Source organism: Salmo salar, chromosome ssa09, assembly GCF_905237065.1.
Source record: "Salmo salar chromosome ssa09, Ssal_v3.1, whole genome shotgun sequence".
In the NCBI taxonomy this organism is placed as follows: domain Eukaryota; kingdom Metazoa; phylum Chordata; class Actinopteri; order Salmoniformes; family Salmonidae; genus Salmo; species Salmo salar.
Genome location: NC_059450.1, coordinates 86,841,773 through 86,869,523, shown reverse-complemented (window position 1 = coordinate 86,869,523; position 27,751 = coordinate 86,841,773). Strand labels below are relative to the sequence as shown.

Below are 27,751 nucleotides of genomic sequence, written 5' to 3'. Positions count from 1 at the left end.
GGTAATGTCAAGTACGGGGCGGGAGCAATGCCCTGATTGGGTCAACTCGAGTCCCTCAAAAGCTGGCAAAACATAGCCGCTAGTTAGCTAGCTAGCCAATTACAGGCTAACGGGAAAAATGGCTTAGCGTGGTCCCCCCACATTACATCGACAATCATATAGCTGTATTTTTTGTTGTTGATACATATGATTTACGTTTTTAGTATTCCTTGTAAACGTACTTGATTCATGCTAACTCTCGTTCGTTGGATTTAGCAGGCTCATTCGACCATCTTTTGATATCAACACGGCTCAGCTCAACCGGTACAGGTACAGTAGGTTTGTTATGTTTAGCTAACTAACCCAACGGCTCTTTTGAAAATGCATCGATATAACAAAAATTATCTATTGGCTTGCATGAAAAATTATATAAATGCATGTGTGTCTTTTAGAGTCATATTATATAAATGCATGTGTGTGTTAAAGTTATACTTTGATAATTAGCTAATAACAAATGGCAACAAGAAGCTGGACTTATATTGAACTGTAAATGTTGGCGGCATTCGATGAATCTGAACGAGTGTGGGGCTGTTTGTGCGGCTGTTGCTAGCCTGTCATTTGTCAGCCTTTGAGGCTTCGGCCGTTATTTTAGGACGTTTCTTTATTCATCGTGGCGGTATTATTGGTGCTAATCATGGGAGCTTGCTAGTTAATTGACCTAGGCAGAAAATATATTTAACCCCCGTCTATATGGCCTTGGCTTTATTGGCAAGCAAACGTTGCTATGATTAAATTGATTAGCTATCCCCCCACGATTAGCTCGTAGTTTGGTTGTTCGGATGATTTGATTACAAGCTCATCGACTGCTACTCTCACAGCAGTAGTCCAGATCATAATGAGCCATTTTACGCAACGCTGTGACAAAACACCCCCCCCACTGTTTTCAACCATGATCTGTACCTCACTGAGTGTCTGTACCCAATATCTGATGGTTTGTTGTTCCTTGGGCGAGCTGCTGATCGAAACATTTTCTTCCCCTAGCAGACCGGTAGCAACATGGTAGTTCCGGGCAGCGCCAGTGCCGAGCAACCAGCAGACAATGACTGTGCGGAGGGTCTTGTGAAGCCCTCCCAGCCGAGCTACGAGGAGGAGCAGGAGTTAGCAGGGGTGGAGTTGGAGGAGGTACGTAAGCTCCAGGAACTCATTTGAAGACTTGAGGTCCAGAATCAAACACACCGCAACAGGGGAGGCAGTAAGAATCTACATCTCAGAGGAGCGACCACCACAAACAACAGTATCCTCACAACCAGTACCAACATCAATGAGATAATCTCCTGTGAAGGAGTGATCAACACCAACTCCCTTCTCAGGTTGGGGAGCAGTGGAAGTTGTGGAACGGAACTAGGTGGCAGCAGTAGTGACTTGGAGCTGTCCCCTCCTCAGAACAGTAGTAGCAGTGAGGATATGTCCCAGCTCCCTGTACTTAACCGGGAAGAGGAGGATGGTGGACTGTCTGCATGCTTTCTGACCCTGCCATGCTGGAATGAACCAGGACCGGCGCAGACCCAGGGGCTAAGCACAACCCCAGAGAGTCCCTCTCTGGACAGCTATGAGTCTGAGACCCTGGCGGAGAGCGACTCTGGATTGGACCAGTTGGCCCTGGATGAGGTGGATGTTCTGGACCTATGGGAGGACCTTGCAGAGGTGGATGATGAGGACAGATGGTAGGTACCATGGTGAGAGAGAGAGAGAACGGCTGCCTGTGAAATTGCACCCCATTTCCTGTATAGCTAATGCTGTGCTTTTGACCGGGGCCTTCATAGGTCTCTCATCCAGTAGTGCACTGTGTAGCGAATAGAGTGCCATTTCAGATTCAGCCTGGGTCCTCTGCACACTGTCTGGAAGGTCCCTTATCTTTTTATTCGCTATGCTTGGATCATAAAGGTTCTTAGTCCGCCTTAGGCGCGCACCATGTGTGCATGTCAGTGTTTTAGTCTCCTGTCCCTTCCTTTCTGCTGCTATACCTGCAGATACTGCACTCTGTGCTCTGTCGTGAAACAACTGTTCAGATGAAACGTATTCCTAGTAGACAACAGACATTCTGATCACTGCAGATGACAGAGGAACTCGTGTAGACTAACATTCACTAGTCTGTACCCCACATGTTGGAGTGGCGACATCTGTTTACCACTGTCTCCAGAGGTCAGCGTGATGTCATACTGTGTTCACACTCAGGATGATGGAAGGCCCTATAGCCAGATGACTCATTATGGTTCTGTTCTGTTGAACCTTTCACTCCTAGAAGTAGAGAGACTATGACCGCAACCTTTTAGTCATACAAAAATGTACATTTGACCTGGCTTACGACGTCCCAAATGTCATCCTATTCCCTGTAGTGCACTACTTTTGACCAGAGCCCTATGGGCCCTAGTGAACTAGGTAGGGAATAAGGTACTGTTTGGGACGTAGACCTAGGTTGGAGGTGGGTCTCTGCAGTGGCAGTTGGCCTGGTTTCAGTGATACGTAACAACCAGAGGAAACCGTGCAGAAAATAGGCAGATTTTATGCAGCAGAGCTAGTAGGCTACAGCAGCCTTTAGATGGAAATATCGAAGTGCTGCTTCTGCCTTGGAAATGCTCAGCTTTGTGGGCTGTATAAAATGGGCTGTGACAGGCAGTACCTCTGATCACTGAATCTATGTGATTTGGAGAGCGAGAAAAGAGGGGGTAGTGTGGAGAGAGAGGATGGATAGTGACTGAGAGGGAGACCGAAATGGAAAGAGAGAGGGAGCACCGTGCTCTAGAGGGAGAGGGGCACAGGGAGAGAGGCCACTGTTGCTGCTGGGTTAGGGGCAGCCAGCCAATGTGATTTACTCAGTGCAGTCTGTGTGTGTGAGCTCAGCAGCAGTAGTGTTGTCCTTCTCTGATGTGAATACCCAGAGAGGGAAGGAAGCTGGAGGCTTGAGCTCAGAGCCAGAACTAGCGCAGCACAGCTTGGCCTCTCAATGGTCAAGGACACATGGGTCCTATTCAAGAGGCACCAAACCAAATAAAATGGACAAACAGAGAGGGACTACCTGAACTTGTCCAATAAGAAAGGCTTGTGTTAGTTTTTTTTTTTTTTTAAGCATTTTGCTACTGTGGGCCCTAATACATACAGCCATAGGCCCTAATACATACAGCCATAGGCCCTAATACATACAGCCATAGGCCCTAATACATACAGCCATAGGCCCTAATACATACAGCCATAGGCCCTAATACATACAGCCATAGGCCCTAAAACATACAGCCATAGATACTCCAATGGCATGACTTAACTTATTGCTTCTTGGCAAAGTTCAAAAGGACACACGCAGTTACTTATGTGCCCCTGTTAAACTGTGATGATCCAAGGCTGCAGTCAATACAGCATTTTCCACAGCCAGAGAAGTGGAAACTAGGGATGCGCGATATATCGGTGAACATATTGGAATCGGCCGATATTAGCTAAAAATGCCAACATCGGTATTGGCCGATGTCTAGTTTAACGCCCCAATGTGCAAAACCGATGTCAAAGCTGACATGCATAGCTATATAACGTAGGTACATGACATAATGACTCCACGTAAAATGTTGCTCTATATGTGCAACACAGCATTCCTAAACTAGCCCACAATGTCTGCTTGTGTGGATCGAGCAGTCATTTGAAAGAGTAATACAATTTCAGCGAGACAACTCAAAAGTGAAATCCATTAAAGCCAAGATAATGGAATTTATAGCCCTTGACAATCAACCGTTCTCTGTCGTGGGTGATGTTGGCTTTCGCCGACTGGTCAAGCACCGGTACAAACTACCAGGTGTGCTATTTTTCAGATGTTACCTTACACAGTAACAGCATCACTGCTATTAGTGTCACGACATGCATACTATGGAACGCCGTTTGGGTCTTTGCCTGTTGAAAAAGATAGAGTAGCTCTGTCAAAGCTGTACAAAAAAGTCTGCAAACACCGGCCACGAACTATCTGTTTACAATACCGCGTTGATGATAATAAAGCATCATTTGTTTGACTGCAACTTCTGGGGTAGATGGCTTTAGCTTGGTACCTAGTTGGCACCAAAACAACCAGCCTGAAAACAATGACCAGTAGAACCTGCAGTCATTTTCATTATTCTTTCAATGATTTAGGAATCCTTGTGGATAAGTGTTAGTTAGGTTGCCACTTGTTGTTGTTCGCCTATTGAAATTGAACTTCAGTTCATGAAAATAAATAGCTAGCCAGCTACTTAACCCTGTTGCCCAAAGCTAACGTTATAAGCAGCCAGCTAGCTTCATCGGGCTAGTGAGGCTCGACTGCACCAGGTTGTGTTGTGATGCTAGCCACACTAAGGATTAGGCACAATTTTGGAATTTGCGGTTTGCCTTCAAAATAAAAGTATGTAATTGACAGTAATGCAAATGAATACAAATAGTAGTATTATGCCATTATTTTATTTTGAAGGCTAACAGCAAAGGCCACTTGTGGCTAATCCTTATTGTGGCTAGCTTCACATTGATCGGTCTGACCACAATTAACCAAATAAGAGCCCGTGTGGCTCAGTTGGTAGAGCATGGTGTTTGCAAAGCCAGGGTTGTGGGTTCAATTCCCACAGGGGACCAGTACGGAGAAATGCTAAATGACTCAAATGTAAATGTAAAATGTTATAAATTACGGTTATTTTTAGATGACACCTAGCTATATATGAAACAGATGTGTTATTTGACACATCTTTTTTGACACACAAAGACCCAAACGGGGTTCCATAGCAATCCTGGTTGAGAATGAAACGACTGAACAATGAAACAGCACAGCAAGTAAGTGAAAGAAATAGGTTTTGATTATGTTTTACTGGTAATGGGGACATACATAAATGCCAACAAAATAACTTTTGTGTGTGTGTGTGTAACCTTTATTTAACTAGTCAAGTCGGTTAAGAACAAATTCTTATTTACAATGACAGCCCTGACGACACTGGGCCAATTGTGCGCCGTACTATAGGACTCCCAATCACAACCGGATGTGATACAGCCTGGATTCAAACCAGACTGTAGTGACGCCTTCTGCACTGAGGTGTGTGTGTGTGTGTGTAAACTATTGAACTGTACTGGATTGCTTAAAAAGCCACTAAAATTGTAAATATCGGATATTGGTATTGGCCAAAAATGTCATATTGGTGCATCACTAGTGGAAACAAGGCGTTAGTTGTCCTCTGTTTATCCCACATGCAGAGCTCCTAGTTCAGTCACTACTCCGGGCTTCTACTGCTGGCAAAGTCCTGGAAGTCAGTACCATATTTTGCATCATTCAAATTAATGTCAGCCCTGTACTGTTGTTACTGTGTGTCTGTGTCTAGTCTGGGTTCTTCTGTTGTGGAGAAGCTTGGCTTGTTTACCAGAATTTAATTAACACGATTGGATTACCTCAACGTTTGTAATGGCAGATTGCTAATTCCCAAATAATCCATTTTAATTTAATTTTCCCTCTGTACACCACAAGGTTCATCTAGGCCTGTGGGTTGTGTGTGTTTGCCAAGTCCAAGGTGTTTTTTTAAAACCCATTATGTGTTTGTTTATCTGTCCCATTTTGTACAGTATTGTACGACGCAAACAAATGGGTAGCTACTTTAGCAGCTGATCTGGGGATTAACAATCCAAAGCAGCAAGGCCTTGTTCTCTCTACCACATCATTAACCAGTCTGTATGAGGCCTTGTTCTCTCTACCACATCATTAACCAGTCTGTATGAGGCCTTGTTCTCACTACCACATCATTAACCAGTCTGTATGAGGCCTTGTTCTCTCTACCACATCATTAACCAGTCTGTATGAGGCCTTGTTCTCACTACCACATCATTAACCAGTCTGTATGAGGCCTTGTTCTCACTACCACATCATTAACCAGTCTGTATGAGGCCTTGTTCTCTCTACCACATCATTAACCAGTCTGTATGAGGCCTTGTTCTCACTACCACATCATTAACCAGTCTGTATGAGGCCTTGTTCTCTCTACCACATCATTAACCAGTCTGTATGAGGCCTTGTTCTCACTACCACATCATTAACCAGTCTGTATGAGGCCTTGTTCTCTCTACCACATCATTAACCAGTCTGTATGAGGCCTTGTTCTCTCTACCACATCATTAACCAGTCTGTATGAGGCCTTGTTCTCACTACCACATCATTAACCAGTCTGTATGAGTCCCAGGAGGTTCTCTCTACCACATCATTAACCAGTCTGTATGAGTCCTTGTTCTCTCTACCACATCATTAACCAGTCTGTATGAGGCCTTGTTCTCACTACCACATCATTAACCAGTCTGTATGAGGCCTTGTTCTCACTACCACATCATTAACCAGTCTGTATGAGGCCTTGTTCTCTCTACCACATCATTAACCAGTCTGTATGAGTCCCAGGAGTTCTCTCTACCACATCATTAACCAGTCTGTATGAGTCCTTGTTCTCTCTACCACATCATTAACCAGTCTGTATGAGGCCTTGTTCTCACTACCACATCATTAACCAGTCTGTATGAGGCCTTGTTCTCACTACCACATCATTAACCAGTCTGTATGAGGCCTTGTTCTCTCTACCACATCATTAACCAGTCTGTATGAGGCCTTGTTCTCACTACCACATCATTAACCAGTCTGTATGAGGCCTTGTTCTCACTACCACATCATTAACCAGTCTGTATGAGGCCTTGTTCTCTCTACCACATCATTAACCAGTCTGTATGAGGCCTTGTTCTCACTACCACATCATTAACCAGTCTGTATGAGGCCTTGTTCTCACTACCACATCATTAACCAGTCTGTATGAGGCCTTGTTCTCACTACCACATCATTAACCAGTCTGTATGAGGCCTTGTTCTCACTACCACATCATTAACCAGTCTGTATGAGGCCTTGTTCTCTCTACCACATCATTAACCAGTCTGTATGAGGCCTTGTTCTCACTACCACATCATTAACCAGTCTGTATGAGGCCTTGTTCTCTCTACCACATCATTAACCAGTCTGTATGAGGCCTTGTTCTCACTACCACATCATTAACCAGTCTGTATGAGGCCTTGTTCTCTCTACCACATCATTAACCAGTCTGTATGAGTCCCAGGAGGTTCTCTCTACCACATCATTAACCAGTCTGTATGAGGCCTTGTTCTCTCTACCACATCATTAACCAGTCTGTATGAGGCCTTGTTCTCTCTACCACATCATTAACCAGTCTGTATGAGGCCTTGTTCTCTCTACCACATCATTAACCAGTCTGTATGAGTCCCAGGAGGTTCTCTCTACCACATCATTAACCAGTCTGTATGAGTCCCATGAGGTTCTCACTACCACATCATTAACCAGTCTGTATGAGTCCTTGTTCTCTCTACCACATCATTAACCAGTCTGTATGAGGCCTTGTTCTCTCTACCACATCATTAACCAGTCTGTATGAGGCCTTGTTCTCTCTACCACATCATTAACCAGTCTGTATGAGGCCTTGTTCTCTCTACCACATCATTAACCAGTCTGTATGAGGCCTTGTTCTCTCTACCACATCATTAACCAGTCTGTATGAGGCCCTGTTCTCACTACCACATCATTAACCAGTCTGTATGAGGCCCATGTTCTCTCTACCACATCATTAACCAGTCTGTATGAGTCCTTGGAGGTTCTCTCTACCACATCATTAACCAGTCTGTATGAGTCCTTGGAGGTTCTCTCTACCACATCATTAACCAGTCTGTATGAGGCCTTGTTCTCTCTACCACATCATTAACCAGTCTGTATGAGGCCTTGTTCTCTCTACCACATCATTAACCAGTCTGTATGAGGCCTTGTTCTCTCTACCACATCATTAACCAGTCTGTATGAGGCCTTGTTCTCACTACCACATCATTAACCAGTCTGTATGAGGCCTTGTTCTCTCTACCACATCATTAACCAGTCTGTATGAGTCCCAGGAGGTTCTCTCTACCACATCATTAACCAGTCTGTATGAGTCCCAGGAGGTTCTCACTACCACATCATTAACCAGTCTGTATGAGTCCCAGGAGGTTCTCTCTACCACATCATTAACCAGTCTGTATGAGTCCCAGGAGGTTCTCTCTACCACATCATTAACCAGTCTGTATGAGTCCCAGGAGGTTCTCTCTACCACATCATTAACCAGTCTGTATGAGGCCTTGTTCTCTCTACCACATCATTAACCAGTCTGTATGAGGCCTTGTTCTCTCTACCACATCATTAACCAGTCTGTATGAGGCCTTGTTCTCTCTACCACATCATTAACCAGTCTGTATGAGGCCTTGTTCTCTCTACCACATCATTAACCAGTCTGTATGAGGCCTTGTTCTCTCTACCACATCATTAACCAGTCTGTATGAGGCCTTGTTCTCTCTACCACATCATTAACCAGTCTGTATGAGTCCCAGGAGGTTCTCACTACCACATCATTAACCAGTCTGTATGAGTCCCAGGAGGTTCTCTCTACCACATCATTAACCAGTCTGTATGAGTCCCAGGAGGTTCTCACTACCACATCATTAACCAGTCTGTATGAGTCCCAGGAGGTTCTCACTACCACATCATTAACCAGTCTGTATGAGTCCCAGGAGGTTCTCACTACCACAACATTCAATAAATAATCTTCCCAGGTATGGACCCCCAAGCTGCTTTGGGCTGGAGGCTAGGGCTCAGGGTTACATCCCAAATGTACTATATAGGGTACCATTTGGGCTGGGGGCCGGGTGGATGCTGCTGGGGGCCGGGTGGATGCTGCTGGGGGCTAAACTGCTTTGGGGGACTTAGGCAGCATGTGATCCATCATAGACCTTCTGCTACTTAAAACATTTACTGGGAAGTTTGGAGAAATCCTAGTAATCTGAGGCTTGAAGTAACCCCGCTGTGCAAGGAACCTGCCAAGAAACGGCACACCAGCTAAGGAGCAAAAAAGTGTGCAGGTGATGGCGCGAGAGCTTTGTTTTGTGTGCGGGTGATGGCGCGAGAGCTTTGTTTTGTGTGCGGGTGATGGCGCGAGAGCTTTGTTTTGTGTGCGGGTGATGGCGCGAGAGCTTTGTTTTGTGTGCGGGTGATGGCGCGAGAGCTTTGTTTTGTGTGCGGGTGATGGCGCGAGAGCTTTGTTTTGTGTGCGGGTGATGGCGCGAGAGCTTTGTTTTGTTTGCGGGTGATGGTGTACCTACTGGTATTTCTATCTCTATGTAAAATCCCAAATGGTCCATTTACCAAATGATCTGCCCTTAGTGCCTCTACACTTCAACTGTAGCTCTGAGTATCAAATGATCTGACTGTTAAACAACTGGCCTAGCTAACTAGGCCTACTCCTTAGCATCAGCCAGTGCTGGTCAGCTCTTCCAATAGCTGGTAAATGGTTCCAGGATCAAGTTGTCTGACTTTAGAGCCCTGACTGACTACTCTAACAGCTGTCCTGTATGTGAGAGTGACATGGATCATTCTTTCTGTGTTGTTGCTGGTCCCAGTGGAATAGAGGGGTTGTGTTTGTCCAATGGGAAGATGAGCCCAAGTTGATTACTCAAAAACCAGTTAGCGTGTGTGTGTGTGTGTGTGTGTGTGTGGTGGCTCAACGCATTCCCCATGTGACCCGGATCAAACGTCCTAACGGACTTGGCAGTCCCTCAACTCAAACACTCACCGCCACTTAGCTAGACTTCACATGTACTCTAGAAACGGTCAAAGCAATGCAAGACTATCAGGCCGATCACTGATGTTAAATATAGATGTGAGGTGGTTGTGTAGTAGACTAGGCATATTGTCTACAGTAGGCAAGACGTGGTGTCGGCAGACAACTCAGGCAGTAGAAGGTAATGCATAGTGATGGCTGGGAGAGGACAGTACAGTAGAAGGTAATGCATAGTGGTGGCTGGGAGAGGACAGTACAGTAGAAGGTAATGCATAGTGATGGCTGGGAGAGGACAGTACAGTAGAAGGTAATGCATAGTGGTGGCTGGGAGAGGACAGTACAGTAGAAGGTAATGCATAGTGGTGGCTGGGAGAGGACAGTACAGTAGAAGGTAATGCATAGTGGTGGCTGGGAGAGGACAGTACAGTAGAGCCCTCATTGGGAGATGGGGCCATGCACAGGCTACTGTGGAGGGAAGAGGTCAGGGATGGTCTGAGAACACACAGCACTACAACTACTGTGGAATGTGGATATTGCCTGGGAAAATAGGATGGGCTAGAATGGGCAGAACTAAATGGGTCGGGATGGTGTGTGTGTGTGTGTGTGTGTGTGTGTGTGTGTGTGTGTGTGTGTGTGTGTGTGTGTGTGTGTGTGGTTACTGTCTAGGTTTGAATAATTGGATGGGTTTTGGTCAAATGACTGGCCTGACTGTACTTCAAGTATACTGGAGCCTTGTCCTCCTGCTGCGCTGTAGCCTTGTCCTCCTGCTGCGCTGTGGCTTATGTATACAACCAAGACATGCTGCTGTATTTTTTTTAAGAATAAACTCCCTGTAAACGGTAATGTTCAGCCACATACCTCTTTACCTCCACCTACAGCCACATGCCTCTTTACCTCCACCTACAGCCACATGCCTCTTTACCTCCACCTACAGCCACATGCCTCTTTACCTCCACCTACAGCCACATGCCTCTTTACCTCCACCTACAGCCACATGCCTCTTTACCTCCACAGGGAGTTGAGTGTAGCACGGTGTTGTTCCCTCCTCCAAGAGGTGTATGTAACAGCTAGCCTATTTCTAGTAGTAGATGATTAGTGTTATGAAGGATACTGAGTTTGTGCCTCTGTGTGTGGTTGTGTTCCACCATGCGTAAAAGACGAAGGCATGCCTCTTGCAGACATTCCCACATACTAAAGGTTATTAAATGCATACCTCACAGGCCAGCGAACCATTTAATACTGTGTTCTTATCCCACTGTTCTGCTGTTTGCTTGGCTGCAGGCAGGCTGGATAAACAGGCTTTGAGGCTTTGCAAAATGTAAATTGCCTCTCCCTCTCTCCATCCACCTCACTTTCTCATCCTCTTCCTTTCATCACTCCCTGCCTCTTTATCTACCACATCGCTCTCCTCTGTTTTCCATCCCCATCTGCCTGCCTCATCTCTTCTCTCTCTGTCTCTGCAGGTTGTATGTCCCCCCTATGAAGCAGGTAGTTGCTGAGCCCAGACCTGAGTCTCCTCTGAAGTGGTGTCGGAAGGTTCTGGACCACCCCAGCCCAGAGACGGAGATGGCCTGTCGCACCCTACTCAACCGTCTCGACCAGAGTACGCACCGACCTCGTAACCTTTATTAATTACCTTACGATGACCTTACTAACAACCCTAAAGTAACTATACTATAGTAACCTTACACTAACCATGTACAATAACCTTATAGTAATCCTATAACTTAATAATAATCATACAACATTTTGATAACCTTACAATAACATAACTGTTTAGGAATCGTTCCATACAGCAACCTTATAAAACCACCAACCTGTCCTACACCCAATAACCTCATAACAAGCAATAAACTAATACAAAAAATGTAGTTTGTCACTGACCACCAGTGAATGCAGTCATAACGCAGTATCTGGAAATAGCCAGTATAGCCTCCTATCCAATAACTGTTATGACTAGATCTATTGTTCCCTGAAGGAGGGAAACTAAGTACACCATACTATGGGGAGTCGCACTCTCACGACTTCAGTCGAAGGATTTACAATCACTCCTGACATGGTCAATGAAGTCTGCACCTCGCTGGAAGCCCCGCGTTCCACAAGTGATAAGCGTGGGGCTCGGATTCATTCCTTCAATTTCATAACGCTCTTCACCGAGCCCAGGAACAGGCGGTGTAGGGCCAACGTTGTTTCCTGTCCTTCAGGGAACAGTAGTTAGTCATAACGTTAGGGCCAACGTCGTTTCCTGTCCTTCAGGGAACAGTAGTTAGTCATAACGTTAGGCCAATGTTGTTTCCCGTCCTTCAGGGAACAGTAGTTAGTCATAACGTTAGGGCCAACGTTGTTTCCCGTCCTTCAGGGAACAGTAGTTAGCCATAACGTTAGGGCCAACGTTGTTTCCCGTCCTTCAGGGAACAGTAGTTAGCCATAACGTTAGGGCCAACGTTGTTTCCCGTCCTTCAGGGAACAGTAGTTAGTCATAACGTTAGGGCCAACGTTGTTTCCTGTCCTTCAGGGAACAGTAGTTAGTCATAACGTTAGGGCCAACGTTGTTTCCTGTCCTTCAGGGAACAGTAGTTAGTCATAACGTTAGGGCCAACGTTGTTTCCTGTCCTTCAGGGAACAGTAGTTAGTCATAACGTTAGGGCCAATGTTGTTTCCTGTCCTTCAGGGAACAGTAGTTAGTCATAACGTTAGGGCCAACGTCGTTTCCCGTCCTTCAGGGAACAGTAGTTAGTCATAACGTTAGGGCCAACGTCGTTTCCCGTCCTTCAGGGAACAGTAGTTAGTCATAACGTTAGGGCCAACGTTGTTTCCCGTCCTTCAGGGAACAGTAGTTAGTCATAACGTTAGGGCCAACGTTGTTTCCCGTCCTTCAGGGAACAGTAGTTAGTCATAACGTTAGGGCCAACGTTGTTTCCTGTCCTTCAGGGAACAGTAGTTAGTCATAACGTTAGGGCCAACGTCGTTTCCCGTCCTTCAGGGAACAGTAGTTAGTCATAACGTTACGTTCCCTTTGTCAGTCAACCACATTACATTTACATTTAAGTCATTTAGCAGACGCTCTTATCCAGAGCGACTTACAAATTGGGGAAGTATAATCATGCCCCAAGTCGACCCCAATGGATCCTGAGTTAAATGGCCCATGGCAGACCACCCAGACCTGACCGCATTAGATGCTGCAGTCTGGGTATTGCATGCTAGCTGTTGACTTTCCCCTGTCCCAGCAGTCAGCACCCTGTGGGCTACACCGGGAGCCGTAACAAGCTATAAAACCTCACAAAAAGTGTGTGGTGATGCCCAACTCACCACGGCAGAAATATCTCCTATTGTCAACCCGTGAAAATACGCTACCAAACCCCTGGTAGAGTGGGCACTAGGTAACCCTTGCTGCTATATGCCAGGGAGATGCAATCCAGTGGGAGAGACACTGCCGCGATCTGGATTAGCCGACACAGACAAAAAGCTGGGCACATAACCGGATATCCCGGGTCCATTCTATGTATGTGCATAAAGCTTACACCAGACACAGGGCATGCAGAAGCAAAAGGAGGAGGTGAAAAGGGAAATGGCTCAAAGTCCTTTCTTGGCACCAGTGCTCAAACGCTTGCCACTTACACGCATAGACTGAATGGTAGCGATGACATTCGGAGGTAAACCCCTAGCCATCAGATTGGCCCTCTCGGGCCATAGGAACCAAATCTCTGGCCTCTTGTACCAAACCTGTCCTTGCGCTTGGGACGATCGGTCCCTGCGCAACTGGAGTTGCCACGGGTCCCTGCCTAAAAGGTGAATGATCTCTGCGAACCAAAGCTGCCTGGGACAACTGGGATACACACAAATGTATGATTAGCCCTCCCAGCGCATCCTCTCTAACGTGGGTGGAATCAGAACCACTGGCGGCAACGCGTAAAGGAGGTTCCAAGGCCACTGGTGCGCCAGAGCGTCCCTGGGGAAGAGGTTCCCCCTGGATAGCAGATCCTCAACCGAATTGAGGCAACCGGGAACATGCACCGCCTGATGTGTGAGCAAATATGCACTGCTCCACAGTAACAGGGAGCAAGGTGAGGAGGGGTACCCCCACAGTCTGATGTATTCCACCATCATGTCAGCACATGCCGGCCCAACAAACGTGGGAGGAGGAGCCTGAGCGCTAAGTACAGTTAGAATTTCCAGGTAATTGATATGCTGGGTTTACTGTGACACCGCCCATAGTCCCCGAATTGAGTAATCCTCACACAGGGGACACGTCTGTTGTGACAACACAACATGAGAACACCCGGCCCATGAGAACCCCTTGCGACAGCAGCCAGGGTCCCTCCACTGGCTAGTGCCCAAAGGCATGTAGGGGACACTTGACCGGTTTAGGTGGCCAGATGCAGCCAAGCGTGTGGCTATCACCCAGCAGTGGAACGGCCGCATCAATAATAGTGACAGGAGAATGACCACTATCATAGAAGACATTATCCCCATACTGTGCGCCCCAATCAACATTTGGCCAAGCAGAGCTGGACCCCATTTCCAGGGATAAGCGTGCCTGTAACTCGAGCCCCAGGAATGGAATGTGCTGCTATGGGGTTAGACAGCTCTTTTTCTGATTTACAATAAAACGTAGACCTGAACATGAGACACCGGCCTGGATGGATGTATGTAACCGCTTGTTACCGTGACTCCTCTGCTATCAGCCAATCGTCCAGATAGGCCAATACCCTCAGCCCCTGGCCCCTTATGGTTGCCAGAGCTGCCTCCACCACCTTTTGAAAAGACGAGTTGAGAGGGACAAGCCGAATGGGAGTACCAACAACTCATAGGCTATTGCCTCGTAATGGATTCTCAGGAACTTTCTGTGACTAGCGTACATGGGCACATGAAAGTATGCATCCTTTAGGATGATGGTGGCGAACCAGTCGCCGAGACGCACGGATCGTAACAGCCGTTGCTTTGTGAGCATATTGAATTTGCAAACTCTGAGATGTTTGCTCAGGTCACGCATGTCTAGAATGGGGCGTCCCTTTTCGGAACCAGGAAATACCAGCCGTCCTGGCTTCCGACAGAGGAACCACTCATGTTGCGTGTTTCTGGAGCATGGAGGATAATTCCTCTCTTTAATACTGGTGCTGAGGCCAGGGGACCAGTCGACGTGATGGCATTGCGAAAAGGTTGGGGGCCTACAACAAATTGTAGCCTGTACCCGACGTCACTGTTTGCATTACCCAGAGCGACACTGTCTCCCATTAAGGGGGCATGACGCCACCTCGTGGAGTGGGAGAAATAGTTTATTTTATCTCCACCACTCTTGACAACCTTGTCAGAATGTGGAGGAGGGAATAGGGTGCTATTTGGGACACAGACAATGACAATTGCTAAGTCAACACCTTTGCCATGGTCAATTTCAGTGGAACTTTCCTACGGTTTATCCATCTTCCCCAACCCTCTGTAGTCTTGTTTACTGCTCGTTTTGTGTGTAGGGCTCTAAAATGCGCCAAAGTATTTTGCTACGCGACCAGGAGTTTTATTTTGTACGGAAGGAAGTCTAGAGAGGACATTATAATACTTTTTTTTTTTTTAAATAGCAATCATAAGATAATTTTCTGGTGATCAAGACATAACAAAAGTTGTTTTGGCGATCACGAGAAATTCTATAAAAAAGGAGTGGGTGTATTGAGGATAGATTGACAGCAGCTGGAGCTTTGATAAGAAGACCCAGGTCTACGCAGCAGCACATGGCTACTTATGGCATATGTGGTCTAATCAAAGGTCTTTGATCTTTGTAGAGTCTGACTGCTTCTGGTGCACTATGACACTGCTGTCAACTTGTCCTCAAATACATCCACCCCTAATGTAGACAGTGTCCTCAAATACATCCACCCCTAATGTAGACAGTGTCCTCAAATACATCCACCCCTAATGTAGACAGTGTCCTCAAATACATCCACCCCTAATGTAGACAGTGTCCTCAAATACATCCACCCCTAATGTAGACAGTGTCCTCAAATACATCCACCCCTAATGTAGACAGTGTCCTCAAATACATCCACCCCTAATGTAGACAGTGTCCTCAAATACATCCACCCCTAATGTAGACAGTTTATCTCGTAATCTTGACAAAACAATTTTATGATGGATTACCTTGCCCTGGGTCAGTCTTATAGCACCAGAACACAGCTGTCTGTTAGGGCATGAAACTACCCACTTTAGAAGGGAAACGTTGACATGCACACCACCGTGCTACTTTCATGTGTGGTACAGGAGACTACAGCTCCAGAGTTTACTCCTACATTCACTGCATTACATCACCTACCCACTGGCAGCGGGAAAATATAGAAAGTCATTCACTAGGCTATAACCTACCCCATAGTTATGAGTCATGTTATAGCAGTATGATATTGGACAGTTTCACCCTGCTAAACTTGTGTTGTTGTGGCCCATTGGCTCAATGACTGACCGAGCCAATGGCAGACAGTGAATAGCAAACAATACTGCTTCCTGGATGAAATAAAACATAAGAACCAGTGCCTTAGGAATAATGACCTGCCATAGCCTCATTGCTACCTCTCATAGCCTATAAGGGTGATCTAGATCAGTTACACCCCTCCCAAACTTGTGTTGTGGCCCATTTGGCACCTGCAATGAGTCTGAATGGAGGTAGTAGCTGACAATGATGCTGTGTGAAGTCAGTAAAAATATAGACACCAATGGAGCTGAATAGAATGACGGTAGTGTCAAACAGTGTATATCAGCAAACAATGACACTTGATGAAGTAAGAGAACATTTATATAGAACCCATTGCCCTAGGAATGAATGCCCTGTCATAGGCTCCATTGTTAGCTCTTATGTAAGTATTGATATAGGACAGTAAGTTCTAAAAGCTGTTGGAAAACCAATGACTCTTGTCTCACAGCTCAAAATGAACCAGCCACGGCCATTTAGAAACTCAAAGTTGTACTTTCTCTCTGATCAGGAATTACTTTTTAAAGTTCTTGTTCACTTTAGACTCGGTATCTAAAGGAATCCTGAACACATACTCACTCCCACCCCAAGGTTTTTTTGGTTTTTTTTGCCTACAAGGCACGGATGTTGGCCAAAAAAGTCCTAACATGCTCTAGTGAAGTAGACACTCTTTTGGCACGATACAGGCTGCCTTAAACTGTGCCTTGACTCTGTTTTATGTAACTGTACGAGTCCTCTCCTGTCTGTTCTCCTGTGTGCCTTTTTAGCGTCTCGCTGGAGGAACATCTACAGCAGCTCTGGTCAGACGGAGGAGGCTGGCTCCTCTGGCCTCCTCTCTCCTGGGTACCACAACAAATCCACTAACAAAACCCTACTAGCCAGTGGTGGCTCAGGTATGCATGGTATTAATACACCACATGCTTTATATTCATCTCATCTGTGTTTTTTATGTTGGTGGAACTCAAGATAAAGTAGTATCAGATTTTAAAAAAAAACTTGAATTCTTAAAGATGCGCTCCATCTATTTTCAAACTTTTCCTGTTGGAAAAACAATACCCCATGTATAAATACAGTAATCTGGACACCTGGACCACCTAATGGGATGGGCGTTTTAAATACAACAGGTGATGAATGAGCTGAAAGGGAGACTGGAGTAGGACTTTGAAAGTAAGAAGTTTGTAAGGAGTTTTTAATATTTGAAATGTTTGCTGTTATCTGCAACGTTTCTTCAAAGGGTTGTTCTCAACTCAACGACGTAAAGGGTCAAAGGTTGGATCTATTGTGTATATTGGCCTACTACAGCCAAGATGCTGAATGGTATCTTGTATTATGCATTGATCATTATTTTACGAAAACAAATGCAATTTACAGGCTTGCTTTGCAGAGTGGTGTGGATATCAAATACTTTGACCCTTAGCGATACTGGGAAAACAAACATTTTAACTTCTCAATGTGAGGGGTGGCGCTATATAAACCAACACAATGCTTATGTTGTTATTATAAACACAGACTGTAAATAACACTCCTTTGCATGAAGTATGTGAATGTTTTGCTTGCTGGTGACCCCTCCTAATCCCACATCTGTTATATAACCAAACACCCTGGATGCTGCTGTTGCCTCTGTGTGTCAGTTTGAATGAAGGATGTGTGTGTTCCAGTTTGGGGGGGGGGGGGGGTGTCAGATGATGGCCCTGCTGATGCCTAGTAGACACCTCATGCTTCCAGCTATCCTCAGCACTGTGTCTAGACTAATCCAGTAGGACAGACAGGGAAGTCAGGACTTCTAAATATCTCCTCTCATAATGCAGGCCTGATCCAGAAACATTGTTACTGGACCAGCCCTCAGTCTATGATTGGAGACTAATACAGATGGACTACTGTATAGCTGTGTATGGATAATGTATAGTTGCATGTCCTTGGTTTTAAGGTTGTATTATTGTCCTTATTTTTATCTCTCAAGGGGCAGGTGTGTGTGTGTGTGTGTGTGTGTGTTAACTGTGGTGGATTCTGAAGTAGTGTGTGTGTGTGATCTAAATCATGGTTGTGTTATTGTAATTTCAGGCTACGTGAGTGTGCACTCTGCTCTGAGTTCCCAGTCTTCTGTAGACAGTGAGCTGAGTACCTCAGACGACTCCATCACCATGGGTTACAAGCTACAGGACCTCACTGACGTCCAGATCATGGCCCGCCTACAGGAAGAGAGTGAGTGGTGTTGCCTAGAATAATGACTACTGTGATCATGCGTTTCAGGAAGACGGAGTGGCGTTGTCTAGAATACTGTGTTACCAAAGTCTAAAGGGTTACACCATTGTTATTGTCAATATGCTGAAAATATAGAAGACTGAGCATATGCTGACTCTTTGTGGTAGTGCGTGCTTAGGGCAGGACTGTGTTTGTAATGTGTGGGTGGGTGTGTCCATGTCTTTCAGGATTATTGTCCATGTAGATACTAGATATACACTTAAGTGATAATGCCTGAGAAGCCAGTGTTACCCGTGCCAATATATCCTCCAAACACTGGCTTCGAGAGCATTATCGCTTTTTATACAAGTTACCAACACATTCAAATAATGATTGACATATTTTTGTTAAACTTTAAAAGTGAGGAATTTATTCATACAATTTCATCCTTCCACGAGATATAGTCCTGACACAAATCTAGGGTTGCTAGCTAGCCATCTACAGCTAATTTACAGTCACATCAAACAGTGCAGCCAGAATAACAACAAAGTAGCTGCATTTAGCTAATGATGTTAGCTAATGATGCGCAAATTCACTTGGTATAGAGAAATGTGCTCTCTCGTCAGGACACTGTTGTATGAGAGCTAGCCAACAACACAGCTAACACAATAACTTCAAACTGAAGCTGGAAAGACTGCAAACTAGCTGCACTTTGTTTCATTTGACCCGTTTTCTATTAATAGTTCTTTGTATACAGTGCCTTCGGAAAGTATTCAGACCCACTGACTTTTTCCACATTTTGTTATGTTACAGCCTTATTCTAAAATGGATTAAAGAAAAAAAATCCTAAACAATCTACACACACTACCCCATAATGACAAAGCAAAAACGGGTTTTTAGAAATACCTTATTTACATAAATATTCAGACCCTTTGCTATGAGAATCGAAAGTGAGCTCCGGTGCATCCTGTTTCCATTGATCATCCTTGAAGTTTCTACAACTTGATTGGAGTCCACCTGTGGTAAATTCAATTGCTTGGACATGATTTGGAAAGGCTGTCTCTATAAGGTCCCACAGTTGACAGTGCATGTCAGAGCAAAAGCCAAGCCATGAGGTTGAATGAATTGCCCGTAGAGCTCCGACACAGAATTTTGTTGAAACACAGATCTGGGGAAGGATACCGAAAAATGTCTGCAGCATTGAAGGTCCCCAAGAACACTGGTCTGCATCAATAAGAGCACCTCCTCCCAGCTGCTCACTGCACTGAGGATAGGAAACACTGTCACCACCGATAATCTACCATAATCGGTTTGGCCATGCTTTCCTCCTGGCTACCCCCCCCCCCTCCTTCACCCAAATCCAAACAGCTGATGTTCTGAAAGAGCTACACAATCTGGGTCCCTACAAATCAGCTGGACTAGACAATCTGGACCCTCTCGTTCTAAAATGATCCGCCGAAATTGTTGCAACCCCTATTACTAGCCTAATCAACCTCTTATTGTCTGAGATCCCCAAAGATTGGAAATCAGCTGCAATCATCCCCCTCTTCAAAGGGGGAGACACCTTAGACCCAAACTGTTATAGATCTATATCCATCCTGTCCTGCCTTTCTAAAATCTTTGAAAGCCAAGTTAACAAACAGATCACCGACCATTTCGAATCCCACCGTACCTTCTCCACTATGCAATCTGGTTTCCGAGCTGGTCATGGGTGCACTTCAGCCACGCTCAAAGTTCTAAACGATATCATAACCGCCATCGATAAAAGACAGTACTGTGCAGCCGTCTTCATCGACCTGGCCAAGGCTTTGGACTCTGTCAATCACCGTATTCTTATCGACAGACTCAACAGACTTGGTTTCTCAAATGACTGCCTCGCCTGGTTCACCAACTACTTCTCAGAGTTCAGTGTGTCAAATCGGAGGGCCTGTTGTCCGGACCTCTGGCAGTCTCTATGGGGTGCCACAGGGTTCAATTCTCGGGCCGACTCTCTTCTCTGTATATATCAATGATGTCGCTCTTGCTGCGGGTGATTCTTTGATCCACCGCTATGCAGACGACACCATTCTGTATACATCTGGGCCTTCTTTGGACACTGTTAGCAAACCTCAAAACGAGCTTCAACGCCATACAACACTCCTTCCGTGGCCTCCAACTGCTTTTAAATGCTAGTAAAACTAAGTGCATGCTATTCAACCGATTGCTGCCCGCATCCTCCTACCCGACTAGCATCACTACTCTGGACGGTTCTGACCTAGAATATGTGGACAACTACAAATACCTAGGTGTCTGGCTAGACTGTAAACTCTCCTTCCAGATTCACATTAAGCATCTCCAATCCAAAATTAAATCTAGAATCGGCTTCCTATTTCGCAACAAAGCCTCCTTCACGCATGCCGCCAAACATACCCTCGTAAAACTGACTATCCTACCGATCCTTGACTTTGGCGATGTCATTTACAAAATAGCCCCCAACACTCTACTCAGCAAACTGGATGTAGTCTATCATAGTGCCACTCCAGCAGGTATATTTCACTGGTCATCCCCAAAGCCAACACTTCCTTTGGCCGCCTTCCAGTTCTCTGCTGCCAATGACTGGAACGAATTGCAAAAATCACTGAAGCTGGAAACTCATATCTCCCTCTAACTTCAAGCATCAGCTGTCAGAGCAGCTTACTGATCACTGTACCTGTACACAGCCAATCTGTAAATAGCCCACCCAACTACCTCATCCCCATATTATTACTTACCCACTTGCTCTTTTGCACCCCAGTATCTCTACTTGCACATCATCTGCACATCTATTACTCCAGTATTAATGTTAAATTGTAATTATTTTCGCCTCTAGGGCCTATTTATTGCCTACCTCCCTACTCTTCTACATTTGCACACACTGTACATAGATCTTTCTATTTTTCTATTGTGTTATTGACTGTACGTTTGTTTATCCCATGTGTAACTCTGTTGTTTTTGTCGCATTGCTATGCTTTATCTTGGCCAGGTTGCAGTTGTAAATGAGAACTTATTCTCAACTGGCCTGCCTGGTTAAATAAAGGTAAAATAAAATTCTTAAATGGAAGAAGTTTGGAACCACCAAGACTCTTCCTAGAGCAGGCCACCCAGCCAAACTGAGCAATAGGGGGAGAAGGGCCTTGGTCAAGGAGGTGATAAAATACAGTAGACCCTTGTTCTTTCATGTGTATGTCCTCACCTGAGGGAGTGTCCAGGGCCTGTAACTCTCGCCCTCTCTCTCAGGTCTGAGACAGGACTATGCCTCCAGCTCTGCCTCAGTGTCTCGTCGTAGTTCCTCTGCCTCCCTCCAGTCTCTACGTCGGGGTGGGACCTACAGCGACCAGGAGTTTGATACCTACAGCCTGGAGGATGAGGAGGATGAGTGTTGCTCTCTGCCCCAGCGACGTCTCCGCTACTCCCCCTCTCCCCTGAGCTCGCCCCGCTGCCTCTCCCCCTCCACGGGTTCCCAGGGCCAAGCAGAGTACAGCAGGCTGGGGCCCCCCCGACAACGTGTTCCACGGCGATCGCTACAGGGGCCCGGGCCCGAGCTGCTAAAGTTCGCCAAGACCGAGGGTAGGAGACTGGAGAGGAGTGTTCCTGTATCACACATAGCAGTGTCTGTACACAGTCAGAACTACAGGGAATTCAGTTAGATGTACTCTGTATTGTTTGAAGACATGACTTATAAATGGATTAAATGTAAAAAATGATTAGTGCAATAGAACAGTGCTTCCCAAACTCAGTCCTTGGGCCCCCCCCCCAGGTTTTTGTCCTAGACCTACACAGCTATTTCAAGTAACCAACTCATCACTAAGCTTTGATTATTTGAATTAGCTGTGTAGTGCTAGGGCAAAACCCAAAATATGCACCCAGGGAGGGCCCCAGGACCAACTTTGGGAGATCCTGCTATAGAATGCAGTTTCAGTTTGGTCTTTCTCCAACTTTAGCCTTTTGTGTGTGGTTCTAGAAGAGGTGAGGCACAGCATGCCTAACCTGGCCCCCCGCACCAGCCTGCGTTCCCTGGAGGCGGTCAGGAATAGCCGCAGCATGGAGGCTAACCTCCAGAGCTCTGGTAACCGCATAGCCCACCTACCCTACTCCTCCTCAGGTAACCCTTACCTACACCTCCCCCCTCCTCGGGTAACCCTTACCTACACCTCCCCCCCCCTCCTCGGGTAACCCTTACCTACACCTCCCCCCCCCTCCTCGGGTAACCCTTACCTACACCTCCCACCTCCTAGGGTAACCCTTACCTACACCTCAGTTCCACTAATATTATTCTGGTTACAGGCATCTGGCCTACAACTCCTCCCTCAGTACTGTCCCTCCCTCCCTGGTTATTCACGTTAGTTTATTTTTTATTTCACCTTTATTTAACCAGGTAGGCTCGTTGAGAGCAAGTTCTCATTTACAACTGCGACCTGGCCAGGATAAAGCATAGCAGTTAGACGCATACAACACAGAGTTACACATGGAATAAACAAAACATAGTCAATAATACAGAAGAAAAAAAAGAAAACAAAGTCTATATACAGTGAGTGCAAATTAGGTAAAATAAGGGAATTAAGGCAATAAATAGGCCATGGTGGCAAAGTAATTACAGTATGGCAATTAAACACTGGAATGGTAGATGTGCAAGTAGAGATACTGGGGTGCAAATGGAGCGGAATGAATGAATGAATAAATAAAAACAGTATGGGGATGAGGTAGATAGATGGGCTATGTACAGGTGGTGATCTGTGAGCTGCTCTGACAGCTGGTGCTTAAAGCTAGTGAGGGAGATATGAGTCTCCAGCTTCCGAGATTTTTGCAGTTCATTCCAGTCATTGGCAGCAGAGAACTGGAAGGAAAGGCGACCAAAGGAGGAATTGGCTTTGGGGGTGACCAGTGAGATATACCTGCTGGAGCGCGTGCTACGAGTGGGTGCTGCTATGGTGACCAGCGAGCTAAGGTGGGGCTTTACCTAGCAGAGACTTGTAGATAACCTGTAGCCAGTGGGTTTGGCGACGAGTATGAAGCGAGGGCAAACCAACGAGAGCGTACAGGTCGCAGTGGTGGGTAGTGTATGGGGCTTTGGTGACAAAACGGATGGCACTGTGATAGACTGCATCCAGTTTGTTGAGTAGAGTGTTGGAGGCTATTTTATAGATGACATCGCCGAAGTCGAGGATCGGTAGGATGGTCAGTTTTACCAGGGTATGTTTGGCAGCATGAGTGAAGGATGCTTTGTTGCGAAATAGGAAGCCGATTATAGATTTAATTTTGGATTGGAGATGCTTAATATGAGTCTGGAAGGAGAGTTTACAGTCTAGCCAGACACCCAGGTATTTGTAGTTATCCACGTATTCTAAGTCAGAGCCGTCCAGAGTAGTGATGCTGGATGGTCGGGCAGGTGCGGGCAATGATCGGTTGAATAGCATGCATTTAGTTTTATTTGCGTTTAAGAGCAGTTGGAGGCCACGGAAGGAGAGTTGTATGGCATTGAAGCTCGTCTGAAGGTTAGTCAACACAGTGTCCAAAGGGCCAGAAGTATACAGAATGGCGTCGTCTGCGTAGAGGTGGATCAGAGAATCACCAGCAGCAAGAGCGACATCATTGATGTATACAGAGAAGAGAGTCGGCCCGAGAATTGAACCCTGTGGCACCCCCATAGAGACTGCCAGAGGTCCGGACAACAGGCCCTCCGATTTGACACACTGAACTCTATCAGAGAAGTAGTTGGTGAACCAGGCGAGACAATCATTTGAGAAACCAAGGCTGTTGAGTCTGCCAATAAGAATGTGGTGATTGACAGAGTCGAAAGCCTTGGCCAGGTCGATGAATACAGCTGCACAGTAATGTCTCTTATCGATAGCGGTTATGATATCGTTAAGGACCTTGATCGTGGCTGAGGTGCACCCATGACCGGCTCTGAAACCAGATTGCATAGCGGAGAAGGTACGGTGTGATTCAAAATGGTCGGTTATCTGTTTGTTAACTTGGCTTTCGAAGACCTTCGAGATGCAGGGTAGGATAGATATAGGTCTGTAGCAGTTTGGGTCTAGAGTGTCTCCCCCTTTTGAAGAGGGGGATGACCGCAGCAGCTTTCCAATCTTTGGGAATCTCAGACGATACGAAAGAGGTTGAACAGGCTAGTAATAGGGGTTGCAACAATTTCGGCAGATAATTTTAGAAAGAGAGGGTCCAGATTGTCTAGCCCAGCTGATTTGTAGGGGTCCAGATTTTGCTGCTCTTTCAGAACATCAGCTAACTGGATATGGGTGAAGGAGAAATGGTGGGGGCTTGGGCGGGTTGCTGTGGAGGGTGCCGGGCAGTTGACCAGCGTAGGGGTAGCCAGGTGGATTGCATGGCCAGCCGTAGAGAAATGCTCATTGAAATTCTCAATTATAGTGGATTTATCGGGTGTAACAGTGTTTCCTAACCTCAGAGCAGTGGGTAGCTGGGAGGAGGTGCTCTTATTCTCCATGGACTTTAGTGTCCCAGAACTTTTTTGAGTTTGTACTGCAGGATGCAAATTTCTGTTTAAAAAAGCTATCCTTAGCTTTCCTGACTGCCAGTGTATATTGGTTCCTAACTGCCTGTGTATATTGGTTCCTAACTTCCCTGAAAAGTTGCATATCACGGGGCTATTCGATGCTAATGCAGAATGCCACAGGATGTTTTTGTGCTGGTCAAGGGCAGACAGGTCTGGAGTGAACCAAGGTCTATATCTATTCCTGGTTCTACATTTTTTGAATGGGGCATGCTTATTTAAGATGGTGAGGAAGGCACTTTTAAAGAACAACCATGCATCCTCTACTGTCAGGATGAGGTCAATATCCTTCCAGGATACCCCGGCCAGGTCGATTAGAAAGGCCTGCTCGCAGAAGTGTTTTAGGGAGCGTTTGACAGTGATGAGGGGTGGTTGTTTGATCGCAGACCCATTACGGATGCAGGCAGTGATCGCTGAGATCTTGGTTGAAAACAGCAGAGGTGTATTTGGAGGGCGAGTTAGTTAGGATGATATCTATGAGGGTGCCCATGTTTACGGATTTGGGGTTATATCTGGTAGGTTCATTGATAAGTTGTGTGAGGTTGAGGGCATCAAGCTTCGATTGTAGGATGGCCGGGGTGTTAAGCATGTCCCAATATTCCTGTAGGTACATGCATCTAGTCTACAACTTTTTGCTGCCACAATTCCTGATGTCAAGTATACAGAGAATGTGCTCTTCTCTCATGTATTGTACTGTCATCAGAGCATTGGCATATGAACATGAAATAAGTGAAAGACTGCATGTAAACTTTTTGTGTACTACTTTGCAGTGTGTGAGTGTGGATAGTGCTCTCCTAAACCCATCTCATCATGCCCATCACCCCCAGGTATGTCATCCAGTCGGATGCGAGGCAGTGGTCAGTCCCATCTGTCCATGCGGGTCCCTGTCAAAGCCATGGGCTCCATGCCAGGGGCCCGCCAGCCCTCCAGGGGCCTGCCTGTAGTCCAGAGTGGACCCAATGGAGGGGTACGGAGGGTCCAGTCCCCAGGGCCTGCCAATGTGGGAGCCTACACAGCCGGGAGAGCCTCTACTGGGGGTGGGAGGCAAGCAGCAGCCCCATCCTCAAGGAGTAGACTGGCCCATCCACATAGGTGATTATTTGCTTGATTGATTGATCATTTACAAATACACATTTAGCATTATGACTTGGGATTATTACTCAGTGAGTTGATACGTGTGACTTTCAATACAGTCATTCCGTTGGTTAAAGGTGACAGAAAAAAATAAAATGTATGAAATGTATGCATTCACTACTGTAAGTCGCTCTGGATAAGAGCGTCTGCTAAATGACTAAAATGTTAAAAAAAATGTGATTACTCCTTATCAGTGGAGGGCACAAACCGTTTGAATGGCATTCTTACAAGTATCAAAACGTATGTCATTGTTGTCTTTGTTTGTTAGGTCTATGGGGATGACTAGAACGAATGGCCCAATCTCAAATGAGTCGTGGCGAGACGGCTGCTACTGAGGCAACAAGGAAACTTCCTCCACCTCTCTCCTATACCTCACGTTTATGTATAAACACCAACTTAATTGCCTCTGAACGTACCCCTGTAGGCAACACCAACTTGTCTCTGACCATACCGCAGGCCTATGAACATACCTCTGTACGCTGGACCACTGTAGATGAACAGAGCTTCCCTGGCATGGAGAACCCTCTCACCCCACGGATACACTGGAGACACAGGACCTAGACGGAGCTTCCCTGGCATGGAGAACCCTCTCACCCCACGGATACACTGGAGACACAGGACCTAGACAGAGCTTCCCTGGCATGGAGAACCCTCTCACCCCACGGATACACTGGAGACACAGGACCTAGACAGAGCTTCCCTGGCATGGAGAACCCTCTCACCCCACGGATACACTGGAGACAGGACCTAGACAGAGCTTCCAGAGTACAGAAGATGTTGTTTATAACATGTCGATTCAAATTCCAGTCTATATTTTATGATAGTTGAGAGAAGACAAAGGGTTGTTATTTGTTTACGTTCTGTAGATTTACAAATTATTGAAGACTTTGGATGGGCTGTTTGTTCTAATGTGTGAAGTTGAACTCTGATTTGAAGGTGATCACATCTGTTACTTGGGTGTTGCATGATGTTTTTGTTTAGTTTTCTTTTCTCGGAGGACAAAGAAATGTTTGTTATATAATAGCCTTAGAAATAATAAGTTTGTTCTTCCAAGGAACAACCCTCATCTTGATGCGTGTGGGAAGGTTTTTTGAATGTTTGTGAGGGATTAGTTGTGATTCCTGTATAATTGTGTTTTGCTGACTAACGCAACAGCTCTAGACCACACTGCCCTTCCATCAACACCCCCCTTAAGAACTTAATTTTTTATTATTATTTAAAAAAAATGTTATTGTTGGGATAAATTCTTTGTGGCAAGGTGCATATGTTGCTGCAGCATTGTTTCTAAAAATCCAATGAACTACTACTTGTATGTATACATTGATTTACCACAGTTGTTTTTACTGCATATCGGTTGGTGAATCTGAGTGTTGGTTTTTTAATACTACTGTACTAATAAAACAAACTGTTGACGCACGAAGTAAAGGCCTTATGCTCTTTCTAAGAGACAACCAGCTATGCACCCTCATGCGGAGTGCCTCTGAAAATCAGGAACTGTAATGAAAATGAAGAAGAAAACCTACCCAGAACTTGAATATTTACTTTGCTGCTCATGTAGATGCTCTACCTCTCTGCATGCACCAGATATTGATGTGCTGTAGGCTGGAACAAATTCTGGTGAATAAAAATCTGTTCTGTTTTTGAAACTCAATCTAAGAATAATCCTACTGTTATGTCTTATTGAACCAGTCAATAAATGTCTATTCCAAAACGTGTAGTGTCATTGTAGTAAGGGAGAACTTTTTATTAGGAACTATGAATGTCTATGCATATGATAACTTCAATGCACTGCTG

The 27,751-nt window shown here is 45.7% G+C and overlaps 1 pseudogene; it reads left to right on the top strand.

The window, feature by feature from the left end:
• The first annotated feature begins 1,024 nt into the window (after positions 1-1,024).
• Positions 1,025-27,668, top strand: LOC106612211 (SLAIN motif-containing protein-like; annotated as a pseudogene).
• Positions 27,669-27,751: the final 83 nt, after the last annotated feature.